We start from the raw sequence: 12290 nt of genomic DNA on the forward strand, positions 1-12290 counted from the left end.
ATGTGTTTCTGTAAAATAAATGTGAGCTTCCAAACATCTGTAACATGAAAGAGAGAACCATGATTTACGGCGTAGGTAAATGCTTTTTTACAATCATAAGTTCAAGGTGAAAAGAGAGAACCCATCTGAGGAAAACTGGTATCCACACTACCCAGGATCAAGAAAGATACAAGAACCTGTGCAGAGTAATACAATGGAATTGTAAAAAGGACAAAGCACATTTCATTAATGGTATCTGTAATGAAATAGAACAGCATTAAAATCACAATCAGGTACATGATCTCTTCAAGAAAATCAGCAGCATCACCGGTGAATTTAATCCTTGTACATGGGTGGTAGATGACGACAAGTGTAACCCAATTGGAGACAAGGACGATGTTGTTGAGAGCTGGAAACAGTACTGTGAAAAGCTGTACTCTGGAATTAACAACAGTACAGACGATCAAGCAGTTGAGCAACTTACTTTGGAACCTACAATTTTACGCAGTGAAATATAGAATGCAATTCAACATTTGAAGAATTATAAAGCCCCTAGTGTAGACGGTATATCTGGAGAAATGATCAAAGAAGTGGGACAGGAAGGTATTGATGTGCTGCATTAATTGTGTAACAGAATATGGGAAAATGGGGAGTGGCCGGATGACTGGTCAAAGTCTCTCTTCATCCCCTTACACAAGAAAGGATCTATCAGGAACTGCTCCAACTACCAAACTATTGCCCTCATATCTCACGCAAGTTAAATTTTGCTCTACATCCTGAACCAATGTTTGAAGCTGTACATTCAGCCTCACATATCCACAGAACAAGCAGTTTTTGTCGAAGGGCAATGAACTCATGAACAGATCCCCAACATAAAACAAATAACAGAAAAATCGTGAGAGTTCTGTGTTCCTGTTTCCATCTGCTCCCGTGGCTATAGGAAAGCCTTTGACTGTGTTGTCTGGGAAAAGTTGTGGCAGGTGCTTGCAGAGTTCGGTGTCCCACCCTTCTTGATAGCATTGATCAAAAGTCTATACAGTGAAACCTCTATATAACGTTTTTCAAGGGACCACAAATTCTGAACACTATATAGAGGAAAACACTATAAAGAGGAAGGCTTCCAAATAATAATTGTAGGGCATTACTGTAGATCAGGATACCACTAATCAGCTTTGACAAATGGTGCCACAGATGACATTTTAAATTTTCACAACATATGATATTCATTGCCAGTGATCAATGTATCACCTGATTAGTTTTTTTAATTAAAACATGGGGCTCAGTAGGTGGATGGGTGAAAGTAAATGGATTAGTTTGTACGGTAAAAAGTTATAACGATTCTTAAGATTGACATCATTGTCCAAAGCTGACAGGTGGTATGCCATTCTTCAGTTGACCCAGTTATAGAATATGAGCCAAATTTTGTTTATGATATACTGAACATATTACATAAAACACAGTAAATGGCACAGATTAAAAAAGAATTAGTTACAAAAAAATTACTTCAATAATTAAATTATGAAATGGAACTTAAATTTCCACAAAACTCTAGGAACCTAAGCAATTTGAAAATAACATACCTATGATTTTTAAAAATATTCAAGCAGGCTTGCTTGTTTTCTATTTCTTCTAGACTCTATGGCAATCATTTCTTGCTCCAAATGAGCAAGTTGAACTACTGTTCTGTCCTCAAGTCTATGGGCCATCATGTATCTCCTGAATGTTTCAAAGGCTTCAGCTGCCTTATTATATGAGGGCACACGGTCATCTTCCTTGTCACTGTCACTTTCACTACCACTATTACTCTCCAAGCCTCTCTCTGCAGTCAGCTCCTCAATACTTTGTACTCCTGTGGTTGCCACGTTGTCATCCACAGCCACAAAGTCCTCAAAAGTGACAGAATCACTGCCTATTAATTGATGAAACTCTTGCAAATCACTTGCAACTTCTTCCACAGGGACTGAGCGAGGTGGCGCAGTGGTTAGACACTGGACTCGCATTTGGGAGGGCGACGGTTCAATCCCGCGTCCGGCCATCCTGATTTAGGTTTTCCGTGATTTCCCTAAATCGGTCCAGGTAAATGCCAGGATGGTTCCTTCGAAAGGGCACGGCCGACTTCCTTTCCCATCCTTCCATAATCCGATGAGACCGATGACCTCACTGTCTGGTCTCCTTCCCTAAACAACCCAACCCCTCTTCCACAGGAGCTGCCATCTAATTCTCACAGAATCCCGTTTTTGTGAAACAGTTTTTAATAGTTTCAGCACTGACTTCCCTCCATGAGTACATAATTAAATTTATTGCCTGTAAAATATTCAGCTTCAGTTGTGAGCTTTGCTGGCTTCCCGGTTTTCTTTGGTCCATCAAATTCAAGGCCTTTTTTTACAAGGGCTGTCCTATATTTAACCTTAAGGGCGTGTATTATGCCCAAGTCCAAAGGTTGCAGGCGGCTGGTGCAGTTGGATGGCAGGAAAATTACTTTCCCTTTTCTCAGAAAGGGTACATCTGATGGATGTGCCGCACATCTATCTACAAACAGCAGCACTTTTCTTGCAGCACTCCCCATTTTGGTGTCAAATTCTCTGAGAAAACGTAAAAATATTTCACTCGTCATCCATGCCTTGGCATTGTTTGTATATTTGCACGGAAACGTGGAAATGTTTTTGAAGCACCTCGGATTTTTTGGCTTCCCGATAACCAAAGGTTTCAGTTTCTCACTGCCATCGGCGTTTGTACACAACAAAACGGTAAGACGTTCCGTGCTCTTCTTACTGCCATGGCAATTTTCCCCACGAAAAGTAAATGTCTTATCCGGCATTAAATTGAAAAACATGCCGGTTTCGTCAGCGTTATAAATGTCACGCAGTTTGTAGCCCTGTATCAGATTAAGGAGAGTCTGCATCCACTGAGCTACAGTTCATTCGTCCACACTTTTACTTTCTCCACATTCCGATTTGTACACAACACCATGACGCTGTCGAAATTTATCAATCCATCCATTGGACGCCTTAAAATTGTCCATTCCTAACTGCAGTGATATTTGAAGTGCCTTCTCCTTCAAAATAGTTCTGTTTATAGGAATGTTTGCAGCACATGCTTGATGAAACCAAGTTAATAAAACTTTTTCCATTTCGTTGTAAGTCGATGGTTTCAAACGCATACGTTTCAAATTTCCACAATTCTCAAACCCTTCCATTATCGACGATCTGTTTTTCATAATAGTGTTGAGTGTTGAAGGGGTCAGTCCCAATTGCTTCGCTAGCTCCACGCGACTCACGCCAGGAGATGCCTCCACTTTTTTAATAATAGAAACCTTCTCTTCCAGAGAAATATTCTTCCGCTTTTCACTCATGTCCACTGATGAAAGCTTTAAAAAAACGTTATATCGAAGACACACACTTACTAAAGTGCGCGTCATTTATGACGGCGGCCGTTTTAGGTTCGTTCTGTGCATCTGACGTCACAAAACACAGTCAGCCAATGAACAGAGAACGACGTTGCCAGAGCTCGACTGCAGTGCAGAACACGGACGAGTGTCTTCAGTTTTAGAAACGTTCAGTCGTAAATAAACTAATTGAAAAAAAGCAATGTCTTGATAGCAGACTTTCTTTTATAGAAAATTTGGAAAAAGCATTCTTTATACCAATTGCTTCATATTCTACTAATTAATTAAACCAAACAAGCAATAAGCCTCCTAATTCAGGCGATAGCAAGGAAAGGTGTTTGTATCATTCTCACTAACCACTTTTCTGCAATAACGAACAGCGGTAATTGTTATTTCCTATTGTACTTCGACGAAACGAGAGTAATTCATAGTCATACCAACACTGTTTGTCGGTATTTTGCGTGATATTTTAAAGTCCTTAACGAGATGCAATGAATGATGAGCTGCGTTAGCGTAATGGTTAAAGTGTATGGCTGCAAAGCGAAAGGATCGGGGTTCAAACCTTGCTCGATCCTTAATATTTTCTTTATTTAAAAACCATATCGAAGTGTCTTACTTCATGAATTTTATTCGTTTGAATGTAATTTTTTGAAATTTATAGTGGAAACTAAAATCGACCATATTAAAAGTATACGCTACGGACTTTTACCTCTGCAAACTCTTCAAAATTTCGTCCAATGGTTTACATCTAATGCTGCACAATAACTGCATTGATCATCAAAACAAAATTAAGTCATTTATGGGGGGAAGGTATCAGTCAAGAAGATGTGTAAAAATCAAATTTTCGGGCCAAATAGTTTTTATGAAATCGAATGATGAAGAGTGTCAAAGCAGTCGAAACACCATGTGTCTGCACAGGCGAGCAACGCAATGATGACAAAATCGTGCACATCGCGGAATGCGGGGATCACGTCTCTGTAGCAGCGAAAGGGTTAATGCGGCCGTGGTGGCTTTACTTCATAAATTGTGCGCTCCCCCTTAAACGTAAGTTTGCGAACTATACTATGGCGCTGCTTCTCTTGGCGCGTACAACTGGCAACGCAGCAATCTCCCGTGTCTGGGCGGGCATGCGCGAACCGCCAAGATAAAAGAATTGAACTATAGGCACACGAACTTTTGCTGCTCAGCTCACACAACACGCTACGAATACAAAGCAAGAAAGCATCGACTGAAATGGCACCAAAAAGATCACAAGCAGAATGTGCGTCACATGTCACGTGACAGGGTTCTGCTGCTGACATGTCAGATACGCTGAGCGCGGGCTTTCCGAGCCGGTGCAAACTGTGAATCCACAGAACGGAAAACGATGCGTCTACATCCAGTCACTTAAAGAGGTAAATAATTGACCAGGATTCCAAAAATATGAGTGTTACATGGAGGAAACTGTAATATAGAGGAAAATCAGCAAAGAGTAAAACTTAACATTGTTTATATGGGCTTTTAGTCGGGACCGAAAAAAACAGACGTAACATAGAGAAAAACATTATATGGAGGAACGTTATAAAGAAGTTTCACTGTACAATAATCACTTCACAGCTGTAAAGACAAGTGCTGGCACGTCTGATTCCTTCAGAGTATCAAAAGGTGTGAGACAGGGTTGTGTCCTATCCCCCACAACTGTACATCATCTATGCAGAACATGTCATTAGGAAAGCTCTTGATGGACGGACCAAAGGCATCTTAATTGGTGGGAGAACTATCAACAACCTCCACTTTGCTGATGACACTGTGCTTTTAGTCAACAGAAGAGATGAACTTGCTGAGCTACTAACAAGAATAAAGGACATTAGTGTAGCATATAGATTATACATCAACCTCAGCAAGTCTTAACTCGTAACAATTGATCGAGAAGAACAGATCCAGCACACAGGTTGATTACAGGAACTGGAAGTCGTGGATTCCTTCATCTATCTTGTGTGAACCATCTGTAGCACGGGAAGTTGTGAAGATGAGATAAGAAGACATATCACACTAGGGTGAGTGGCGGTGAAGCAGCTCACCAAGATCTGGCAGAGCAGAGCAATAACAAATAGCACAAAGATCCGGCTTGTTGAAACTCTCGTGTTTTCTGTCTTCTTTTATGGTTGCGAAACATGGACACTCAAGGCCAGAGACAAACACCGCATTGAAGCGTTTGAGCTTTGGTGCTGTCGTAGGATGCTACACATAAAATGGACCAAAAGAACGACAAATGTGCCCATTATTGAACAACTTGATATCTCCAGTCGCCTTTCTTTTCAAGTCACCAAAAAAAATTCTCCAGTTCTTTGGCCATATTGTGAGAAGAGATGGAGAAAATGTAGAGAAAATAATCTTGCAAGGAAAGATCGAGGGCACGAGACCAAGAGGAAGAGCAGCGAGCAGATGGATGGATCAAATCAAGATCATCTCTGGTCTACCTCTTCAGCAGGCAACCGTCCAGGATGGAGACACTTGGTGCATGGGGTCACGACACTCAGCAATGAGCACAGCGACTTACGATGATGAAGTTCTGATCTGTATGTGGTGAATTATGAAAATATTCATTCTAAATATGGATATTGCAAATATTATTTTTTAAAGTATTCTTTAGCAAAAATTAAGTGGCATGTGTCCATATAAACAATAAATGGCAGCTGCGTAACAATGATGTTTTTCTTTTTGGGATCATAATTCAGGATGGAAATGGCAGTGTGTTAGATATGGATGATACTAGTGAACAACCAGCTGATGATGAGGCCATTGAAATTTATATAGATAAGCTGTCTAGAGTCTCAGAAACTTAAAGTAGGCTAGGTACTGAAGATTAGGCCTTCCATAGTGTCTGTGTTAAATGTTACAAACTGTTGTTTTACTCACTAACCTCACTAACCTGAACAATATGATCAGATATATAAACGTCCTTCTCTCTCATTTCCAGGCCTGTATATTTATTGGGCTGTAGAATATGGACAATTTTAACAGTATTCAGAGATTTTTTTTTATTGTGTCAATTGTTCATATTTTGCCAAATGAGCCTTCAGAGAATCATCCATGACAATGTTTTTGAAAAAACTGGGATTCATATTGTAGAAGAAAGTTCAGAAAACATATTTTTAAATACAAGCATCTTGCTTCTACAGACTCACACTATGCTTTGTCAATTCTTGTATAGCATTACACTGATGAACCAAAACATTATGACCACCTCTGTAATAGCATGTTGGTCTGCCTTTGTAGCATAATACAGCAGCAGTTCAGTATGTCATGGACCCAACAAGACCTTCATAGGTTTCTGGATGTATGTGGCACCAGATGCATGTACACAGGTCCTGTAAATTATGCACTGGTGATTTGTACATGCAGAGCTGGTGCCTGACAGCATTCCATGTGTTTTCCATCTTGTTCAGATCAGGTGACTTCCATGGTCAAGAGCTCAAGATGAGTTTGCTATTGTGTTCCTCAAACCACTGTTACACGATTCTGACTTTTTGACATGGAAACATATCTTGCTGGGAGATGCCATTGCTGTTGGGAAAGACACCAAGCATGACACAAAGAAAGTGGTCCACAATACTTTCCACGTAGCCTGCAGCTTTCATGGTGCCTTTGAATACTATCACAAGTCCATGGAAACTAAAGTGAATGCACCAACCAGCCTGTGCCGTTGCCACAAAGCATATTTAGAGCTGCTGCACACCTGCAACTCTGCGTACCTGCAGCCGTTCACCTGAATGATGGCATTTAAATGACAACCTATCCAGACACAACCATAGACATGGTGTAACAAGAAATGTGATTCATCCGACAAGACGACATATTTCCATTGATCCACAGTCCAGTCCAGTCCAGTCTCTGTGCACACTGCAATTGTAATTGATGATTTCATTGGGTCAACATGAGAATGAATAGAGGTCATCTGCTGTGAAGACCCTTGTCCAGCAGTGTTCACTGAATGGTGTATTTCGATACAATTGTGCCTGCACCAGAAGTGTGCTTGCTTGTGAGATCTGCCACAGATTGTCACCTAGACTTCTTTATAGAGAGGGCAAGCCTCCGACCTCCACATTCAGTGATAAGGCATGGACATCCAACACCTTGTTGCCTATTCAAGATTGGGCCATCCTTCAGCCACTTGCCATAGATGCTTGTGACAGTAGCACATGCTTAACTGACAAGCTTCACCTTCCAAGATGGTCACTGTCAGGTGCTGAGCACTAATGATCTGTCCTAAGTAAAGTCATTTATGTCAGTAGAATTCCCCATTTGTGGCATGTATCATTGGTGGAATGATTCTTCATTCATCTCTGTTCCATGTATGTACTTTCCTTGCCTTGTCATATGCCCAAAGTGCACTGCCACCGTGTGGCATTCAGTCTCACGGTGGGCAGCGATCGCGATGTTTTGTTTTAAGTATACATTTTTTTCTCATGGTAGATTTTAAAACAAGGTTCTATAGACAAATCAGCACCACATTGCTCTAATTAATACCATGTGTCTTTGTGAGAAGATTTTCCAGGTACTGCAAGAAGGGTAGTAACTTATGTGATCCCCAGTGAGTTCAGATCCAAGTGTGTTAATGCTGTCAGTGACTGTTAGTGGTTTGCTGCATAGTAAAGCCAATATGTAAAACTTCCTTTGCTGTTTGAATGTTCTGCATTCAACTAAATTGTATTGCAAACATTGATCTAAAGGATCATCAGGTTTGTTAAGATTGTAATATGCTATTTGAAGTGGTTTCATCATAGCTATGTCATTCTCTTTGTGTGCTCCAAATGATCCTGTATGCCTTCCAGGCACTGAATATCCTTCTTCTGCTACATTACATGTGCATCACATTTTACCTGTCTTCATTTTTGTTCCAACTAATCATAATCTACCTACAGTGATGATAGTATCATTACCTTCTTGAGCTAACTGCATGACGAGATCTGGAGCAGAATAAAATCTTAGTAACCGATATAAGCTTCATTCAACAAGTCACTATCAAACAACACTCTTGGTATTGAGTGATGGTGAGTTGAGAACTTACTTTCCATCATAAAATTTCAAAATTGGTTACCATAAAGTTTTGGGTTGCAGCCAGACAGTGTTTAACTTTTTGCTGCAGTATTTCAGTTGACAAACAGGCACCTGTCTTCAGGAGTGTTTAATAATTAGAGTGCCCTGGTGCACTTTGCTAAGTTTATTCAAAAAATTGGTGAGGTGGCTCATGTCCATAGGTCTTGGCTGCATAACCACCTTCCTATCAAATTTAGCACCCTGTGTTGAATATTGCTCCACCTGAGGTGTGCAGGTGCATGCACAACAGTGTTACTGCATGTATGCCCTCAATAAAATTGCAAGCCCTTAGAGTTAAAATTAAGTAGTCAAACTAAAAAAATTAATACTTGCTAGATGTGTGGTATGAAGTACAAAATATTGTCTTTATGAAAAAGTAAAAAAATCACCAAGTCCTACACCATCACAGTTAATAAGATCTTCTGCCTAACATATGTTGATACAGATCTTAATTAATAAGAAAAACACAGAAGAATCTCATAATAGCTAAGTTTCATGATAAAATAATTCATGCAATGTCCCTTAGAGATACAATGCTCAACTATGGCGGCCTTACTGGACTGTGGTAGGTGAGTACGGTGAGAATGTTGCACGTACCTTTCATGTACTGTCCATTTGATATGGATATAGGCTTTACCACACTGACAATGGTATTCTGTAGTCTCAAGCCGTCCACAAACTCAGATCATCCTTTATAGTGCCAAGAACAACATACATCACCGTAAGGTCAGAAAATTATTTTATCATAAATTATTATTATTTCAAAAAAGGTTTCTGCCTAACTTAGACAAAGTGTTTCCCATGTAAGTGAGGCATGCCCTGGTTGAACAGCTCCTTGTCCTCTTTATCTTGTGACACATTCACATGTATTCCTTTCTAAAGCAGTGCTAATCTGATGTGGTGAATATTAATTTTCATTGAGCACAAATTGTTTAGGTTCCAACTCCTTTCCAATGCTGTCCCCATCAGAAATGGGTTCACCAGAATTTGAAGGATGCTCATTGTTAACGCTCTACTTGTTTTAACTCGCGCACATTCTTCCAAGTTTCTGCTGTAAATTTTTTTTCTTGGATTAAGTTCTAGCAGCTGAACTGCTGTCTCCTCAGAATCTTCCATGGAAGTCTGTTATACTTTGAAGAGAGGGCACTTAAAAGCCTTCTTGTAATAGTGGGATGTCTAGCTTTTCTAGGTCCTTTTGTCAGTTGAAAGTAGATGGGTCATCAGGACATTCCATTTACCGTAAGTCTACACATGCAGATTTATGTTTACAGATGTTTAGCTGCCACCACACATCACATATGAGCAGCCTTCAAATGCTGGTGCTCCAAGCACACATTGTCTAGTGGAGACAACCTTGCAAAGGAGCTGGAACCCTTACAGTGAGTGTTCAAAGAAAATAGTTATTTTCAGCATCAGATTAGCATGGCTTTAACAAGGAATAAACATGACAGCTCACACGATAAAGAAAATATAAAGTTGTTTCACTCCAGGAATGTCTGCCATATTTAGGCAGCATGTTGTCTTAATTTGTGAAGAATAGTAAAGAAATATTATGTTAAATTAATATTCTCCCTTCTACAAAGACCTGTGCTCTTCTTGGCTTGATAAAGTACATAAAGGTTTGTGGAAGGCTGGAGTCTACAGGCTGCCACGTCAGTGTGGAAAAGCTTACATTGGTCAGCCATAAAAATCTTGGCCATGCTGAGATCCTTCTGAGATTCAGTTATTAAGGTATCCATAGAAATGCATTTTCCGGACAATTTTGTTAATTGTGATGGTGGGTTTCATATGGTTAAGACGTGGCATCCATGGCATCCAATTAGTAGTTAAAGTTTTTCACAAAGACAAATTTTACTTTTAAATATGTATCCAACCTAAAATTTGTTGCAGGAAGTGTATGTAATAATACTGGTATGCATTTGCATGTGCCCCTTAGATGGTGCCACATTTGACAGAGGACAGTAATTAAGAATGCTGGTGATCGTGCAGTCAAGACATATGTGCATGTGCAGCTGTTCCAATTTTTGGTATAAATTTAGAGATTTTCACTAGAGAACTTGGCTAAAGATGGCTGCCTCATTTTTTGTCAAAATATCATGGTAAGAAATTGACATTAAGTGGCTGCAATCTGAAAACATTTTGGAACACTCATTAGAGAGGGAAAACTTAAAATTCATGTGTTTATGGCATTTATTCTGTGTACATGTATTGAGGGGTGCTGTGCCAGAATTCAATACTGAGCGTGTTACGACATTTTGAAGAACAGATGAAATTCCTCTTTTTATTGCTTTTTAGTTTCTTACAGTTGTGAAAGATGAGAGGAAGAAAGTATGTGTGTATATTGCAAAAGACACTTTATCTGCAGGTAGAAATTTGAACCCATCAGCAGATTAAATTTCCAATGAACTGCAACTCCTGGCCTTCATGAAACACACGTGTGAAAAATGATGGCAAAGGAACTCTTGATTTCAGGTAGTGCCTCTCACTTCCATGAACTTAGTAATAAACGGAGTTCCATTTTATTTTTACTCTGTTTCTCTGTGTTATTTTCAATCTGAATTGATTTGAACTTTCAGTTCTGAGATATCGTCATTGCTAGGAAAAATCTTAGCACAATCTAGTTATGAACTTACAAAAATGACAGAAGAGAGACTGACTCCAGTCACAATTTGTCATCGATATAATTCGATGGTGAAAGTTGACTCCTGCTTAAAGTGAGTAGTCACCTTAATTGCTTCAGCCATCTTGACGTGCTTCCCATCCGACCCAAATTCTCAACTTATCGCATGCTAGTTTTAGCACCCACTGTCCATTCACCTACTTGCTTGCAGTAACATGTCTGGCATAACAGGCACCACACATATGTAGTGTAAAAATTATATTCAAAAGATTTTTCTTTTCAGTCTTTCAACAACTGAGCATAATCTGCACTTCCAACACAATCTTCTGCAACTGGAGCAAATTCTCCTCCGCGCACATTCTGATAACAAATACTTCTGCCTAGAATACTGTTGTCAGCTTTCCTAGAGACTGCTCTATCTACTCTAGGCTGTACTGCGTATGTTCTGACTCCAGTGCCTTCATCTGTTTTCAGCTCATCAGTAAACCAGATTGTCTCCTGAATGGTATTGTGATTCATTCTTCCACTGGTCTCATCATCCGATTGTTATACTGAAAGGTTTATTGAAGCAGCTGGAAATCACTGTATGGTCAGCCGGCATTTTCCTGGCCATTCCCATAATTACCACACACGCTATATTGGTGAGAGGTTCTGGATATCCTAAGGGGATCCAGTTGTTTCCAGTTTTTAACCTGCACACCCATGCCACTGCCACCGTTGTAACTTGAAGGTGTAATGGGGGTCTGTCCAGCCTGGTCTCCATTGCAGCAGTGAGTGTGCTGCTAATTCCACCTGTTATAGCTAAACAGACCAATCTCTGCTTCTTGCCAATCTCCTTAGCCGCCACTTTCTGTTCTGCTTTATTCCGCCACACTGCAGCCCCATGGATTATTATAGGTCTTATTATAGTGCTTTACATCTAATACGTACTCCAGGAGTTTAGACCCAAATTTTTATTACAGATCTTTTTAGTGCTCATGAGAATACACACATTCTGTATGTGAGGGGTCAAATGACAGTTTCTCATCTGGGGTTATTTCTAGATACTTCCCTGCCTCTTCTACTGGTCGAGTTTCATTGAGGAGCTTGAGATTCTGGTATTTGCGCCCGATTTGGTTTCCTTGTAAATGGCATAGCAGTTTTCTTGGGACTGACCCTGAGCTCCTGTTCCTGCACCAATCTTCTGCAATCTCTAGTGCACAATGTGCCATTGTTCTAACAGTATTA

The 12290-nt window shown here is 40.0% G+C and overlaps 1 protein-coding gene across 2 annotated transcripts in view; it reads left to right on the top strand.

Moving 5' to 3' along the window:
* LOC126457759 (NADH dehydrogenase (ubiquinone) complex I, assembly factor 6) overlaps positions 1-12290 on the top strand; it is an 88383-nt gene that overhangs the window by 55035 nt on the left and 21058 nt on the right. The gene's annotated exons all lie outside the window — the stretch shown is intronic.

Source organism: Schistocerca serialis, chromosome 2 (assembly GCF_023864345.2).
Source record: "Schistocerca serialis cubense isolate TAMUIC-IGC-003099 chromosome 2, iqSchSeri2.2, whole genome shotgun sequence".
Taxonomy (NCBI): Eukaryota; Metazoa; Arthropoda; class Insecta; order Orthoptera; family Acrididae; genus Schistocerca; species Schistocerca serialis.